We start from the raw sequence: 12,929 nt of genomic DNA on the forward strand, positions 1-12,929 counted from the left end.
AAACTGGGCAAACTTGACACAGTATAAGTGGTCCAGCGGCTCTGCACGCCAGTCTCCCTTGCAGCGAGGGCTAGGCCAAGGGCGGGGGACTCTGGTTGTGTTCCTCACGGCACCCCCGTACGTAAACTTCGAATGGGAGTCTTGTCATGTGGAGAAAGAGGAACCTCATGAAATGCGTTCTGGGGACGGCCAGCGAGTGAGAGGGGCGACGCGTCAACGCTTTGAGCAGTGGGGGCCTCAGGGTCTGTGTCCAAGGCTACTGGAGGCATCTTCCTGGGCATAGCTCTGTGCGATGATTGCGGACCAAGTTCTTAGCTATGTGGCCTTTAGGTGTGATTATCTGGTCCCTCTGGGAAATCACCCAGCCCCCCACTATGTTGTTGTAAATTCCTTTTCTGCTTAAATTGACTGGTATGAGTTCTGTTGTTTTCAGCGAACTGCTCTGACTCACACATGGGGCGAGCGCTCGGAGCCAGAGAAGTGGGTGGCGAATGAGGAAGGTGCGTGTAAGCACTTTGCCAGACTCCTAGAAACAGGAAGCGGGTAAACACCCACGGGCTGTCTACAGCCGATCCCACTTATTTAGTCATTCATAAATATTTATTAAGTACTGACTCTACCAGGCACTGTGCTTGCTGCTGGGAGTAAAATACTGAACAGGGCAGACAAAGTCCCTGGCGTCCTGGGGCTTCCATTCTGACTGGGAAGACAGCAAGAGGTAATCAACCCATGAATAAATGAGATACATTGAAATCGTGCAAGAAAGGCTCATGCAGGATGACCAGATGGAAGGTGACGACCATGGAGGTCTGCTTTCTACAAGGCCGGCAGGGACTTGTTCTTGGACGGGTGAATTTATGGATAAGAAGGAGCCAGCCAGACTGAATGTTCGGGAACACGGGTTCTGGGTGCGGGGTGGTGAGCAGCACTATGTCTCCGAGCAGGAAAGGACGTGGCCTGTGACAGAAGGGCTCAGGGAGCAGATCGTGCAGGGCTTCCTGGGTCACCGTAGGGAGTCTGGATTGTATTTGATGGGAAATCATTGGAGAGATTCATGCAAAGGAGTGACATGGTGTGACTTGCAGTATAGAAATGGCATGTGAGCCTGTGCAGGTGATAGGGAGCGGTGGGGGTTGGGGGGGACGCAACACGTGTGTGTTGTCTACCAGGAAGCTCAGTAGACCAGGGCTTTTGCTGGGGGCACCCTCTATCTAGCTCAGGTTCAGAGAGGCAGAAGGAAAGCTGGTGCTAAGAATGAACGACTGTTCATCCGTCCTGGGTAAATGGGGAGGGAAATGCATGGATTCGGAATCTACTTGGGGTGGGGGGGTCAAGCTGTCGGGAAATACTGACGGTTTGGGTGGGGGAGGGCGTGAGAAAGGGAGGTGTCAGCCTCCGGGCAACATCGGACAGGGAATCCATTACCATCACAGGGCACTTAGAGTTCGAAGACCACGGCTGCAGGTGTCTCTCTCACTTAGTCACAGCAGCAGGACACCACACAGCTCACCACACAGCAGGACAATGAGGAGGGTCTTAGAGCACCTGGGATGACCGCTTCCTTTGGCAGGTGAGTAAACCGAGGCTGGAGAAGGGTTATCCAGCGAGCGAGTCGTTGACAGGAGACTAGAATGTCTACTCTCTGATTCCCAAGTAAGTGCTCTTCCCGTAGGCCCTTTTGAGGATGACTAGAAATATCGGGAGTGACGGAATGTTAAGGCAGGGAATGACAGCGCGCTGGTTACCAAGCTGGTTTCTCAGCCTCCAACCCACCCTTCCAGACTGTTCCGTAATCCCGGGGCTCTACCGAGTCTCTTTGTCCTTTACCAGGCGGCTTTTCGCTGGGTCCCGCCTCTGCGGATTGCAGCAGCCTGGGCCCCAAAGAGAGGCAGAGCCATGGGGTGATTTAAACGGGATATGTTATATAAAGAATTATTCAGCTCTGATAAGAGTTTCTTACACCATGCGATGTAAGAAAAGACTAGCTGGTTTCCTAGAGGGAAGGGACAATCCCCCAGGAAGGATAGACTTGGAAGGGGGCCCCTTCCCAAGGCTGGGGTTCAGATCTCTTTGTGGGAGGTGGTTTGCTGGCCCCAGGGTTACCTCGCTGGAGCCAGAGTGCGGTAGCACCTAATGAAGACTCAACGTTCCAAATATTCACCGGCTCGCCTCTCCACCCACCCCTGTTGCCATCCTGGTCCAAGCCACCGTCATCTCTCACCTGATTATTGCCACGGTCGCCTCACTGGTCTCTTGATCTTGACCCTAGATCAGGTCCGTTTTTGAAGCAGAGCCTGTGACGGAGCTCCTTATGCACGTGATCTATGGAAGCGGTGCTCCTAAGAGAAGGGAGTGAGGCGCAGAATGGGGCAAAATGCTAAGCAAGCACGGTCAGCCCAGGCCCATGGAGAGTCCTGGAGCGTGAACTGTATCCCAGAGCAGGTCCCACCTTGAGGCAAGGGGGCTGGCGATTTTATCTCCATGTCACTCCGTCACTGGCCATCGGCTGCTCCGGGGCGTGTGTGGGGATGATGGCCTCCTCATTTGGCCTTAAGGCTGTTCTCCCTCTGGGGAGGGAACACCTGTGGACCTCTCAGCTGTGACTCAAAGCAGCTGGGTCACGAGGTCAGGAAAGGGGGTTCAGGCAGGACACTAACCCCACCACCATCGCTTCCCAACATTCTGATGATAGATGGGGGGACCCGGTGGCCCTCTTCTGGTTCAGGAGAAAATCAGAGACGGAATCCATGCATCTTCTGTGGGGACCACAAGGTCACTGGGCTCCTGTAGGTGGCCGAAAAGGGGAGGAAGTCACGATGGAGTTGGATTTAAACCCTTTGTTCCAACAGCGTCCTGTTTAAGCTCCAAACTTACCATGCTCTCTGTCTGTGACCTTGGGTGAACTGCTTCTTCTCTCTGGATTCATTTCCTGTCTGTGAATGGGGCCTGACCCCTGCCCTCAGGCCCGATTCTGGGCCTGGTCTCCCAGCCCACAGCTCCTCTGTGTTCGTCATGCATCGGCACTAATTTCGAATGACCTTCTGGTCGTTCCCACAGATTAAAAAACTGTTTAAGATGACCTGAGCCCAGAACCGAATTCCGTTTCACATAGACACAAACACAATTTTTTTTTTCATTGTTTTAAAGTATACCAGGTCTTCAGGGACAAAACTATGGCATCAGCTGAGGGAAGATCATACTCTGATTTGTTCAGGACTTTCCCGAGGTCTGTTCGCCAGGTTGAAAACTTGTATGACCAATGGCAAAGCCTCTCGTGGCGTCTGAGGGGACCTCCCATGACACAGCTGTCGCTGGTCTGCACCTGTAGCTTCATTCCCTGGAATTCTCCGTCCAAGTGTGGGCATCAGGTGATGGGTAGCCTCCCATTGAGCTGTGCCAGAGTTCTGGCACGTTGAAAAGTGTTTTATTTTATTATAAATTCCTTTCCTTTCCCCTTTATCTTATACTCAGGATAGGACATTGATTAAAAAATAGGTATGGAGGTAAGTTACACTGACGAGGAATTTCATTTCAGTTGAAGAGAAGTCATAAAATCTTTGCTTTAAAAACCAGGCATTGGCTCTGGTAAGAGTTGAGAACTAAAAGTCTGAACAGAATTAGCAACGTCTTCTCTTTCCTCAGGGGACCCACAGCCGCCTTTAGAGCTCCTTGTGAGCTTGAGCTGGATTTTACAAGGACAGAGTCCTTTCTGCCTTTTGGTCCAATCTAATTCTCCTTTGTTGCACTATTAGGGAGTCTGCGGAAGACGCGAGTGATTTTTACCCCACCTCCTCAGGGCTGTGTGTTCTGGAATGGTCCCTACCAATGGAGTGTGGCTGGCTGGCTCCCCTTTGCCAGGCCAGCAGACCTGGGCTTTTGCCAGATATAGGTCTCTGTCCAGTGAGCAAGTGATTGCTTTCCTCCATAGGAGACACAACAACAATCAAGAAACAAACAAACACATTTTTTAAAAAGGCAGAAACGCTTAGTCATGCAAATCAGGGCGAGCAGAGGGTAAAGAAAAGAGCCTCATTTGCATGCAGCAGCTCCTGGGGCCCTGGCCCACAGGGCCCGCTCTCTCTGAAAACTCTAGGCCCAGAGCTGCAAATCCCCGGGCACATTAATGCACATTAATAAAGGTTTGTCCCAAGCGGAGTAAACACCACCCGTTCCCAGGACACCAAGAAGCAGAAAATGATCCGGAGGTTAACTGGGTCATTAGCCGTGCCACAATATGGGTCATACTGGATGTAATTTGGTTCCCTTCTGCTCCAGGCTCCAATAAAGCCACCGGTTCTCACAGCGGGGGGCCAGTGACTCAGTGGCAAGTTGAGGTCTCCTGGATACCGGGACCTTGGAGCCGTCATTATGATTCATGGAGCCTCTGACATCACCGGTGCTTTTGTGATGCAAAGTTCTGAGTTGTCTAAACACACTGGGGGGACCCGGGAATCTGGGTGTCCTTGTCCTGTGCACGCCCACAAAATGGGACTCACAGACACACACGGTTTTAATCAGGTAGTGAGGACTTTTTTCCCCTATGTGTACAGTAAGACATGTAGACATAGAAATGACAGTCATGGAGGGAGTTTATTAGACTTCTAGACCTATAAGAACGGGAGGCGTGGCATATGCCACACAAGGCCAAGGGGAAAAGCACTGGGGTCTACCAGGAGGTAGAGGGAAAGCTGGGGAGTTGTGAGCAAGAGGCTTTCCTGGGCAGGGGCAGCAGGTAAGGCACGGGGAGAAGCCTTCCGATTGGCTAGTTTGAAGGATTGCAGGGGAATCTTGGTACCCGTTTTGTCCAAAGCTGCCCGGGACCTGGTACGGGAATGATGAAAACAGGCGGATAGAGGCTGGGAGTGTGAGAACCTGGAAACGGAAGTGGCTGGGTGGTGTGACCTCTGGACTGGTTTGTGTTTGAAAAGAGCACTCCAGGGATGCCTGGGCGGCTCAGCCATTAAGGGGCTGCCTTTGGCTCAGGCCATGGTCTAGGGTCCTGGGATGCAGCCCCGTCTCAGGGACCCTGCTTGGGGTGGGGGAGGAGAGAGGGGGCTGCTGCTCCCTCTTCCTCTGTCTGCCACCACCTTTCCCCCCGTTTGTGCTTGCGTGTGCACCTGTGCTCTCTCTCTGTCAAATAAATAAAATCTTTTAAAAAGGCGGGGGAAAGCACTCCAAGGTGAGTGGTTTGAAATCTCTCAAAACTGGCTAACTCTAGGAGGGGGAATCCTGCAGAGCAGCAAGGTTGGGATGTCAAAGCATCAGAACCCCCCCAAATAAAAGGCATGATTAATGCATCTCCAGACAGAGACACGACAGGACCCTCAGGTGCACACACAGGCACACATGGAGAGCTGGGTTAAAACTGCCTTCTATTCCTGTTAGTGGTAGTTAGATCATTTTCCCCAAAGCTCGTGTTATTATACAATAGGGTTCCTTAATTGCAACAACACTTGAGAAATTGCAGGGATAAAGTTAAACAAACCCGAGTGTGATAATTATGTGTTCTGCATATGTTCTGCCTTTACATCTTGTTTGGAGAATCTGAAACCCAAACAGAAAGAAAAAGGGGCTCAGGCAGGCTGATGTCCCCTGGGCAGAACCGGAAGGGAATTACAATGGAGGGACAGCCTCCCTTCACACCCCCTGCCATCAGGGTCACCTCGAAGGGCACAGGGAAGCCTGTCGCAGGATGCTACCTGTGTCTGGAAATTGGGAAGCAGGTGTTCACCTGTACAGTCACACTTCCCGCTCCTCGTTCAGACGTGCCCCAGCCAGATGGCAGAGGCCCTAATGAGGAAGGAAACAGGCTGGGCTGAGGCTGCTGGCTGAGCACCCCCAGGCTTCTAGCCCGGATGGCAGGGGCTTGCCTCCCACGCCCCATTGTCATCCCCACCCCCGAGCCCACACTGCCTGCCCAGAGTGGGGGCTCTCTCTGCCCTGAGAACATGCTTGAAGACTCAGAAATGTTCCCTGACTCACAGGCCCTGGGGGCACGTGGAGGCCTGGGCACTCCTCTCCCTCTTCCCCCTTCCCCTGGACTCACGGACCTTCCTTCTGTGCCACATGCGTGCCTGGGGTGTCCCAACCCAGGGCCCTTTTCTGGGCTGTGCGTCCTCCTCCAGGCTGACACCCCCCCCCACCCCCCGCACAGCTGCCCCTGCTCACCTTCCAGGGCTCTGCCAGGTGTCACGTCCACAGAGGGCTCCCAACCGCCTGCCCACAGTCAGCCCCTCCACCCAGGCCCTTCCCAGCGCGCCGCCCGGTTTTCTCTTCTGGGTACCACTCACCACCATCAGAAGTGACCCCGGGGGCACGTTTCCCTGGCGTCCTCTCCCTCGCCTCCCTTCTTAAGTGTGAGCTCCAAGGACTCAGGGACCCGCCTGTCCCGTGAAGCCCCATGTACCCGGCATCTACAGCGGCGTCTGGCCCAGAGACGCTGCCCAGTACATGGCCAGGGGACGGCTCGGTGGCTGAGCCTGACATCGGAATCCTGGGCTCAGGTCCCGCAGGTTGTTCACTGACCCCCTGACTCTGGGGCAGGGACACTTGCTGTCTGGGAAAAGGCTTCCTCCTCTGAGAAGCAGAGCTGATACCGGAACACTCGTCTCACACGACTGCTGGGAAGCACAGGGACAGAGATGACCGACATCGGAGCTCTGCCCACCCGGAGCCGAGGGGACAGGAGCAGTCCCGTCACTGTCACGACCACCCCTGCCCCGACCCCCCGCAGGACTATGGGCAGAGCAGCCCTAGGAAAACCCAGGCAGAGGGGAACGCACTCCATCGTTGTGTCTGCCCGCAGAGGCCCCGGGGTCTCTGGGACGCCGTGAATTCTCTGTAGCAGCGGTTTTTGTAAATTCTCCAAAGGAAATCTTTTGAGTTTGCAACGAGTAAGGGTGTGTTCAAAAAGATTTCACCACATATTTAACATGAGGCACAGAATGTTCCAGATTGATATTCTGCATGAGAATGATGGTTCAACCAACCAGGAGCTTCTGTTCCAACAACTGCTGACTGTTCCCTAATATCCACCCCCAATCCTTAGGAGGAATGGATTCTGACTTTTGGAAGCGGGCATGGCGCCCCCCGAAGAAAGCCGACATTTCCCAGCCTCCCTTGCAGCGAGGCGTGGCTCCGGGGTGGCCGCGTGGCTCGGCCCTTCCAGGGGATCCTAAAGAACAGCAATCCGTGCAGGTGACGCCCTTCCAGGGGACGGTCTCTCTCCTCTTCCTCCTTTTTACCCACGTCCTGCTGGCTGGGTCCAAGCAAGGCGCCGAGACACGACGGACCGCGGAGAGGACAGCGAGCCCCGGGGGTGGTGAATGGACAAGACAGAAGGAGCCTGGACCTTGAGCTGCCGCGCCAGGCTGGGCTGCCCCCTCCGATGGTTCCAGAGAGAGAAAGGAGCTCCTGCTGGCGCAGCATCCTGACTCATGAAGATAGAGGCCTCACCACAGGGGCTGGCACTCTGACTCCTAAGAGTGCGGGCACCCCTGACCCAGGTCCTTCTGAGGGCGGTGCCCTAACTCTCTCATTAGACCTTAGCTTAAGTCATGCTTTCCTGTGTCGTTTGGTTTCTGTACCGTGTCCATCCATCAGCAGTTGAGGCTCATCTCTCCCTCCTCCCACACGACCTCCCCTGTCACTGGCCCCAGGGTTGAAAGGCCCAGCTCCCGGCCTGTCCTCCAACCAGCCACAGTCCCTGCTCCACGGGGTGACCAGCCCGCAGCTCGTGGCCGGAGAGACCCCGAGGAGCCTGGGGGTTCCTGTGCCTCTTCCCGGAGTCACACCAGCCCCATGTCGGGTGCCCTGGACTGGTACGGAGTGGACGGTTACCATCCGGGGCAATACAGACGCAGAACTGTTTCATCATCCTAGAACGTTCTCTTGGACGGCACTGGCCGACAGACAAGACTCTAAGGAGTCATTGGGTAGGAAGGAGGCACCAGGCAGGAAGGAAATGAGACATAAAGGGAGCTTTGACCAGAAGGTCCTCCCTGCCTCATTCACTCGGTCCTTTCTTCACTCTCAAAATCCATTTCACATCTATCGAGCTCCTTCCAGGGACTGACCATTGGGATGGCCCCAGGGAGACAAAAGAGAATTAGGCAGACGCAGCCCCTGACTTCGGGGAGCTTATGGTCTAGTCTGGGGAGGCAGACAAGAGAGAAGGAGGTGAATAAATCAGCAAGCAAGACAATTCCAGAAAACAGCAAATATCAGGGTGGGGTCACATCCTCGGGACTCAGTGTCTGCAGGGGGAGGCCGGGGCTTGGTTTAGGGAAACAGATCATCTCTGCGCAACCTGAGATTATAGGGCGGGGGTGATGTCAGACTCTGGAAAGGGCAGGAGTGAGATATTCCAGGACCCATCACTTGAAAGGCGGGGAGGACCTGGGGCCAGGACATCCCTGAGATCTGGGATTTAGTATGTGCCCCCAACCCTAGGGTCTGGGCGTGCACCGGGATCCCCAGAAACCAGAGAGACGTGAAATGCAGCAGTGGTCCCTGTTGTACGCGGAGATTTTTCTGAGGATACATCAGAGAGGCTGTCAGTGCCTGGGTCTTGATCCGACCCTTGCCGGGTGGGGGCTGCTCTTGTTTCTAGCTCCAGAAACCTTAGCCTCCCTCCCCCTCAGCGCCTGGGCTTTTGGGTTCCCTGCCCTGCCCAGGAGACCACTGGTTCCTGTTCAGCAGAGGCCCAGTGAGCCCTGCTCCTGGGAGCTCCCTGCACAGAGCCCTGAGGCCATCACTGTCATCTTCATTCTGGGGACAAAGCTCGTGGGAGGCCAGAGCTTGGGACGGGGTGCCGTGGCCCCTCCGAGGGCACAGGGAGGGCCGGAGGCTGGACAGGGACAGGGCCCCCACCGCGTGGACCTGGACGCCGAGAGGCAGGAAGGGAACCCGGAGCCGCCCGGACAGTTGAGCGCGACGTCCTGCAAGGCATGTCCTGCAGGGTTGTGTTCCTGGAACAAGACCTCGGGAAAAAAGTGTCCTGGTTCCCTCTGCAACCAGAACTTTCCATTTCGGCATGTGGGGGCACCACGATGTCATTCAGGCTTTAGCGCAGACCGAACAAAATGTGTTCTCCTGCCAGAAGTGAGGAAACCAACCTCCATCACAGTTCCTGACAGGTCAATGAATTCAACCAAAGACAGTGACCCCATAGGGCCAGGGGCAACGCCCACACGGCGTGATCACAAGAAACAACTGAGCAGGTTTCATGCTTTCTTGGTTTCTGGGCAGGCTGGAGGTTTCCCAAGGGGCCGTGGGGGTGTGCCCCAGGCTGAACCCTGTCCTCCTGATTCTCCGGGGAACGGACGCCGGGCCTCCTGCAGGTGGCTCATGCCTCGTGCCTGGTCTTCAGGCAGGGCTGGGTCCGGGTGCTCTGATGCCATACCCGGGTTCAGCTGGTCTCCCTTGCCCCCACCTCTGGCCCCTATGGTGCTGAGTCTCCTGCAGGCTCTACTCAGGGCCGGACAGCTGTGGGTTCCCTGAGCAAGGCTGACCCACGGTTCCAGCTCCAGCCCCACACTCGCTAAGGTCCAAGTCCAGGGACAAGAGCATGATGCCATGGGAGCCCCAGAGTCATGGATGAGCCAGCTCAGGACCCTCCTGTCATGGAACCAGTTGCTGGGCAGCAGTGGCTGGTGTGGTCCCCTGCCCCCCCCACCCCGTGGACTGGGGATTGGGGTCAGCTCACCCCAAACACATGGATTGACCTAGGAAGGTGAATTCTCAAATGCCACTCAGGTTCTGTTTGCAGCAGAAGGGGAAGCAGAGGCCAGAGGGAAGGGAACATGTAGGGTCACGCACCACACCACCGGAGCCCCTTGAGGCCGTCGGACGAATGGTGCACAGAAATCCACAAATTCCGGAGTCAGTCTCGAATGCTCCAGCCCCCCGGGAACTGATAACCGTGAGCACGGTCCCTGAATGTAGGTGACGGTGACATTCTGTCTGCATCAGAGACCAAGGGAGTTTGGGGACCCTACCTGCTGTGACACCAGCCCACAGGGAGGGGAGGTGGCCCCGAGGTCACTGGGGACCCGTCGTGCTCGCCCCTCCCAGCCAGGACCGTGCTTGGCTCTGAGTCACGGAAACCAGCTCGGGGAGCCCCGCCATGGGGCTTTGGCCTTGTTCCTGGTGAACAGGTCCTGGGCCGGTGTGGGGGGGCCGCAAGATGTCCCCAGGGGCCACTCCTTCTGCCCTGTGGCCCTCCGTTCTCTGCTTGGGCCCTCCCTCTGGCCTCTTTCATGGCTGCAGATGCTGCTGCTCCTTCCCACCAGGATGGAGGAGGGGGAGGGGGAGGGGGAAGAGGAGAATGAGGCTGGAAGCGGGAAACAGTGCTTTCCCAGGACCCCCAGCAGCCGCCTGCTGCCCCTCAGGGCCAGACAGTGTCCCAGGGGCACTGCGGTGGGGGCTGGATAAGGTTTAGGGCACTCATGAGCGTCGGGTCCCGTGAGCGAGAAGGAAGGCCCTGCCCTGGGTGGACACCTGGCAGTGCGCGTCACCATCCAAAGAACCGGCTCAAAGGATTGCGTTTGTGTGCAGAGGACACGCGCAGCTGTTCTCAATCAGAGGTACATAATTCACATCTTCACAGACACAAATTCCTGCTTTTGAGTAATGAAGGCGACTAGACTGCATGGTTCTGCCTGCAAATATTCCAGCGGGCCCCAAGCTGCCCCAGCGAACCATCATGTGGCTCAGATCCAACAGCCGTCCCCAGAGGGGCTGCCTCCTGGGGCTGCGCAGGCAGGCGCTCTGCAGCGGCCTGGGTCGGCTGCCTCTCGGTGCCCGGAACGGATCAGCCCAAGCCCTGGTCGCCTGTGCACACGAAGGCTCAGCTGTCCTCCATCTGCAGACCAGCCGGCGAGGTACGAGAACCTCCTTGACGGCCAGGGAGCCTGGGATCGTCCTCCAACAGCTCCAGCCTGGATGCGGTCCCAGAGATAAATCATACCTCTTTAAAAAGCCACAGCGGCCCATTATTTCTGCTCGAAAATACCCCTGGATCTTCACTAGAGAGCAGGGGTGACAGGCCCCGGCTGTTGTGCTCATCTCTGCATAAAATCGCCATCAGCCGCTTGACTTCTAGAATGAGCCAGCTGGTAGCTTCCGACCGGGGTAAATAAACCCTTCCCGTGCACGCGGGGCCTGGCGGACGTTTCAGAGCCTTGTCTGCAGAAGACACAGGAATATGCACGGTCATGGCGCGGGCCCCCGTGAAACGCCCTGTTGTCGCCAGCTTAATATGGGGATGAGCCAGAACGACCGAGTGGCAATCGCTGGTCTGCCTTTTGCGATACCTCCTCAAGTAAACAGCAATCTCAAAAAAATAAACTGAGCACATTTAAACAATTATTACTGCGATGTTCCCCCAGAATATAATAAGCCGCCATGCGCCCGTCACCCAGACTCCGCAGTGACCGGGATTCGCCTCACTCCCTCCGGCTGCCTCCCCTCTTTCCGCCACAGTATTTTAAAGCAAATCCCAGACTGCACGTGGGTTTTTATGAACATAACTGCAATGTCCTTATCGCTGATCCTGGGCGGATTTCTCTGCTCACACACGTTTCTCTCTCGTTGCTTACCCAGGGTCAGGACTCCGACAAGAGCCGCCCGGCATCTGGTTAAGTCTCTACAGACTCTCGGTGGAACGTGATCGGCTCCCCCGTTTCTGCTGTAGCTCGTGTCGCTGCCGTGCGGAATTCGCAGGATCGGTGGCCCTGAGGGGCCCTGCAGTCTGGGCCTGTTGGTCTGCTGCCCCTCGGTGTCACCTTACAATTCCTGCACCTGGAAGGCGAAGGGGAGGCCGCAGAGCAGCCTTGGCAAAGGCCGTGGTCTCCGATCAGCCCAGCCTGGGGCGCCGGAGCCCCCCGGAGCCAGCCTCGGGCAGTCGCTGCGGAAAGTGTCCTTCCAACATTTCCCGGGTTATTGCTGGCTAGCGAAGTCGGCGTTTGCTCCCAAGTGTTACGACCTCATTTGGTGTCCTCTCTGTTTCTTCATTCTGCGGGTGAGGACTGAGGCTCAGGGAAGATCAGTTAGCTCAAGGTCACTCGTCTCGTAGACCTGACCCTGTTTCCACGAGGGCCCCACGGTGGGTTGCCTCCCCAGCACTCCAGCTGGGCTAGTCAGCTCTGATGCATCCTGCCCCGTATAAACCCCTCTGGTTGCTTCCCACTGTTCTTCTTGTAAACCCCAGGGTCTTGCCTTGGTCCCAGAGGCCCAGCCCCCACTCCCTGCCTTCCTGAACCTCACTATCCCCTGACACCCTAGTCTTGGGCCTCCTCTCTGTTCCTTGTCCGGCCCAGACCTGCCTCCAGGCCTTTGCACGTGCTCTGCCCTTTGCCCGGAATTCTCTCCTGACAGCCTCTGATCTGGCTGGACACGTCTCTGTTCATCTCAGCTGCACAGAGACTGTCCCTGACCTTCCTGTCTTAATTCCCTGCTTTTTTCAACTCTCCGCTTACTTTCTGTAGACGGTTCTGTCCTCTTTATCAACCTTGTTTTTTCCTGTGGTCATTCATTGTGTCTCCTTGACTAAAAGATTCACCCTCTGAGGCCTAGGCGGGTAGGCCCATTCATAGGTCAGAGAAGGGAATTCCCAAGTATTTGCTCAGAAAATGGTGAATCAGTGATGGAAACCGGTCTGAATGAATGAATAAAATCTAAGGTAAATATAAATGATCTTCCCAAGAAGTCATATTGTTATGGATAAAAGAAAGAAAAGGCAAGAGCTCGTCCCACCCGCAAAAATGTGAGCTGTTTGGCCAGACTGCTGTCCTTCCCGGGGAACAGGAAATCAGCGCCCTGGGGGCTTTAGTGGAAAGAGCATCTGTACACAGTCTCCACTTTTCATCCGGTCACTGGAGCTGCGGGCCACGTTACAAAGGACAGGACCTTTCCTGCCCTGTGGGAGC

General features: G+C 55.8%; 1 long non-coding RNA gene across 1 annotated transcript; it reads left to right on the forward strand.

Annotated features, from left to right (window-relative positions):
- The first annotated feature begins 637 nt into the window (after positions 1–637).
- Positions 638–12,349, forward strand: LOC132022781 (uncharacterized). The gene is made up of 3 exons (XR_009405709.1): positions 638–718; positions 1,434–1,570; positions 11,605–12,349. It is a non-coding gene; the product is annotated as an uncharacterized LOC132022781 (long non-coding RNA).
- The last annotated feature ends 580 nt before the right edge of the window (positions 12,350–12,929 follow it).

This window comes from Mustela nigripes, chromosome 7 (genome assembly GCF_022355385.1).
Source record: "Mustela nigripes isolate SB6536 chromosome 7, MUSNIG.SB6536, whole genome shotgun sequence".
NCBI classification, from domain to species: Eukaryota; Metazoa; Chordata; class Mammalia; order Carnivora; family Mustelidae; genus Mustela; species Mustela nigripes.